The sequence below is a fragment of the Bombus bifarius genome, unplaced genomic scaffold (genome assembly GCF_011952205.1).
Source record: "Bombus bifarius isolate JDL3187 unplaced genomic scaffold, Bbif_JDL3187 scf7180000009299_frag, whole genome shotgun sequence".
Classification (NCBI taxonomy): domain Eukaryota; kingdom Metazoa; phylum Arthropoda; class Insecta; order Hymenoptera; family Apidae; genus Bombus; species Bombus bifarius.
In genome coordinates, this window is record NW_022885028.1 from 26,660 (window position 1) to 29,907 (window position 3,248).

A 3,248-nucleotide genomic window follows, 5' to 3' on the forward strand; every position below is an offset into this window, starting at 1 on the left:
CTTCGCCACTTAGAATGGGTCATTAACGATGCCCTCCACGATCTTTCGAAGCTCGCGTAATTCTCGTGCACGCGCTTCTTATCCTCTTTATTCTTTTTCGTTACGTTCACCTTCTTTGCTTCTTTTCTTTTTTCGATCGAAAAATGCAAGATAAAGTTATGATCTTCGTTATTCGCTGACTCGAGTCGATTATTAGATTGTGTGGATTTTTAAACGTTCGCGGGCAGTTGAAAAGGCTTTCGATGAGAACATTCAACGAATGTCGAAAGCATTGTGATTTTTAAAACGCACGATCCTCTACGAGGAGATCTAATTTTCTATAGTAAACTTGTTCCATATTGTCGTTGCTACTATCTACCATATACTTATTACGCGTGGTTGATAGATGGTTATGCAACGTACATTCTATGCATTTTTGAGAAACTAGAGAAGCTTTGAATAAAAATCATTACTGCATCATAAAAATATTCTATTTTTCGATGGATTCGGTGCTACATAAAAAGATGTCGTTCTTCATAGCGATCTTTTGCACAATTTATTCTTGTTAATCTCAACATTTCTTTAATTAATACTCTCCTAATACCTACCCAATGTAAAAATATTAATTTTCATTGAGACATTAATGTGCATAGATAGAACATTAGTGTGGAGTTTTATCCATCTATAGGAAATTTAGAAACGAGAAAATCCGTAAGACGCTCCTAATATACAAAAATGTATTCTTTATAATGTTCCAGAATATTTGGTAAATAAACAAATTTCTGCTTACAATCTATTTCGTTGATCATTCATTAAAGTATAAACTTTGCCTTTTGACATATTTTTTCTTTTTTTCTCTCATCTAAATAATGTCTTTGATACACGAAGGTGTAAATTTACATAAATATCCTTGATCAAATTTGATTCTCACGCGAATAGTATAACGATGTGTTGTCACGATAAGCATTTTTGTATTCGAGTAAAGTCTGATCGAAAAAGAGGACTGAAGAGGGTTATACGATGGAAGAGAGGCTTGCAGAGAAGCTGGGAAACAGTTTACAAGTCGGGCTAGGAAATGGAAGATTGAGTAGTTTAGTTGTATGTTGGAAAAGAGGTTATATGAGAGGGACTGGGAAATAGAATCGAAAAATTATGCGTTCAAGCTTATTGAAAAGAACTTTTTTTTAAGAGTGTTCGTAATATATTCATCGTACATGTTTTAAGGAATTTATTTGATACATCTGAGATTTATGTAGCTTTTGCTTGTGTAATTCTGCTCATTTCTTATAGATGCCTTTTCTTTGTCGCAATATAATGTTATTCTTAACATGCAATGACATTTCCAATGGTGTTTCCTATCCTCGCATAATACGTATCGGTAATTCTGTCATAATACTTCATCTATGCACATATGCAGTCGACTACGTCAGCGATATGTGTAATACGTTTGTATCAGCTTTAAGATTAAACAATACTGCTATTGAGTTGGAAATTCATCCGATTGTTCGCATCGTACAGTGTGTAGTGTAATAGTGGATATTAAACAATAAATATTTGCTACGATATGTATAACTAATTGCTTCAGTTCGCAGTCAGAATTAGCTCAAACTCACGTTATATCTAAAAAAATGTTCTTAAGTTACACAGACGGTTGTCTGTCATCTCGGAAGATGCAGTCATTGAAATCAGCGTTTGAATGTCATATTTTCTGGATGATATAATTTTCATCGGTAAAATTAGAACATATGAATTATCACAAACCAGTAATTAAGCCAAGTTTACGCAACGTGTTTATGCATCAGTTATAGTTTACATAAGAAATTCCAAATTATTTACGTAATACGTCATACTAATACGTCAAAAAAATCATTTACTAAAATCCATGTCTCATCGAAATATGAAAAATACGAAAAAGAAAGCAGGAAACTATGGAGAACGATAGAATTCGATCGAGGAATCGGTCTCGTTCGGATAAAGAGGCTCTAGAACGCACGCAGGCCTAGTGGCCCCGATACTGGAAGAGGCCTCCATTGTGCGAAACCCACGAAGATGGAGATAACGTAATGAAACTAACTGGCTTGCTCTGACCAATTAACCAACCAACTACGGCATAATATTTAACGTACACTCGCCGCCTTCCCCTGTTCACGTGGCCACGTTTACGCGATGGATATAGCGTTACATGAAAACGCGTTGCGAGGGAATCTCGCGTGATGATGAATTCGCTCACGCGGATCATCCCAGCGTGAGTTACGTTGGGCGACAGACTGTCGCCTCGAGCCAGAGCTCACTATCACCAATCTCGAACAATTACAATCGGATTAAATAACTACAATTGTTTAATTACTGCTATAGTAGACTCTAGGTTACAATGTTGCGGGGTTATCCAAAGTTCCAAAGGCTCCGGTGTTCTTTCATCTCCGACAGATGAAATATTTTTATTCTCTGATTTATAATTTTGAAAGTGTAAGGATTTCGTCGAGTGAACGAAGAATATTCGTAACGGAGTACCACGTCTTTAAATCAGGAATTTTTGATAAATGAGTAACGTAAGGTTCTCTGAAGCAGATTACTGCAAAAAGAAGAAATTCATCATAAATATTTATAATATTAGATAAATATTAAAAATGCCTTTTTATGCAAATGCGAGAGGTATATTACCATGAGACTATGTTCGCATGATAACGATGATAATGGTCGCAGAAACTGTTTTTTGCCTAACGGTATTTTAACATAGACATCGTGTTTTTTGATGGTTACAAAAAAAAAAAAATTAAATTTTATAGATTATGTATAATCAATTAATTCAGTGATCAGAATTTTAAAGAAACTTTCTAATAGAATAAATGAGAACTCGAAAGGGCAAATACATGGAATTGTAACGATGTGTTAAGGTGTAGGAAGATTTAAGGTTAAGCTGTTACTGTTAATTTGTGTTTCCGCCTGTTTGCACGCGTCTGACCATAGACAGGCACGCTCTACTGCGGCTGCCAGGCATCCGCTGCACGTGAGCAATCGTATTTGAATATAACATCTGTTTGATTTGTTTTTACCAACTTTGTGTACCACTAATTACCAGTGGCGAAATTCAGAAATTATTCCTATTTCCTCGAAACAAAAAACATAGAATCTCGTCTTTTTAGATATATGATTTTACTTGGATATGTCTTACAGTTCGAACACCTAACCAATTTTCTGTACATTTAGTATTTATAATAATAGACTTTAGACTAGCTTCACGTACGAATATACAGGGTGGTTGGTAACTG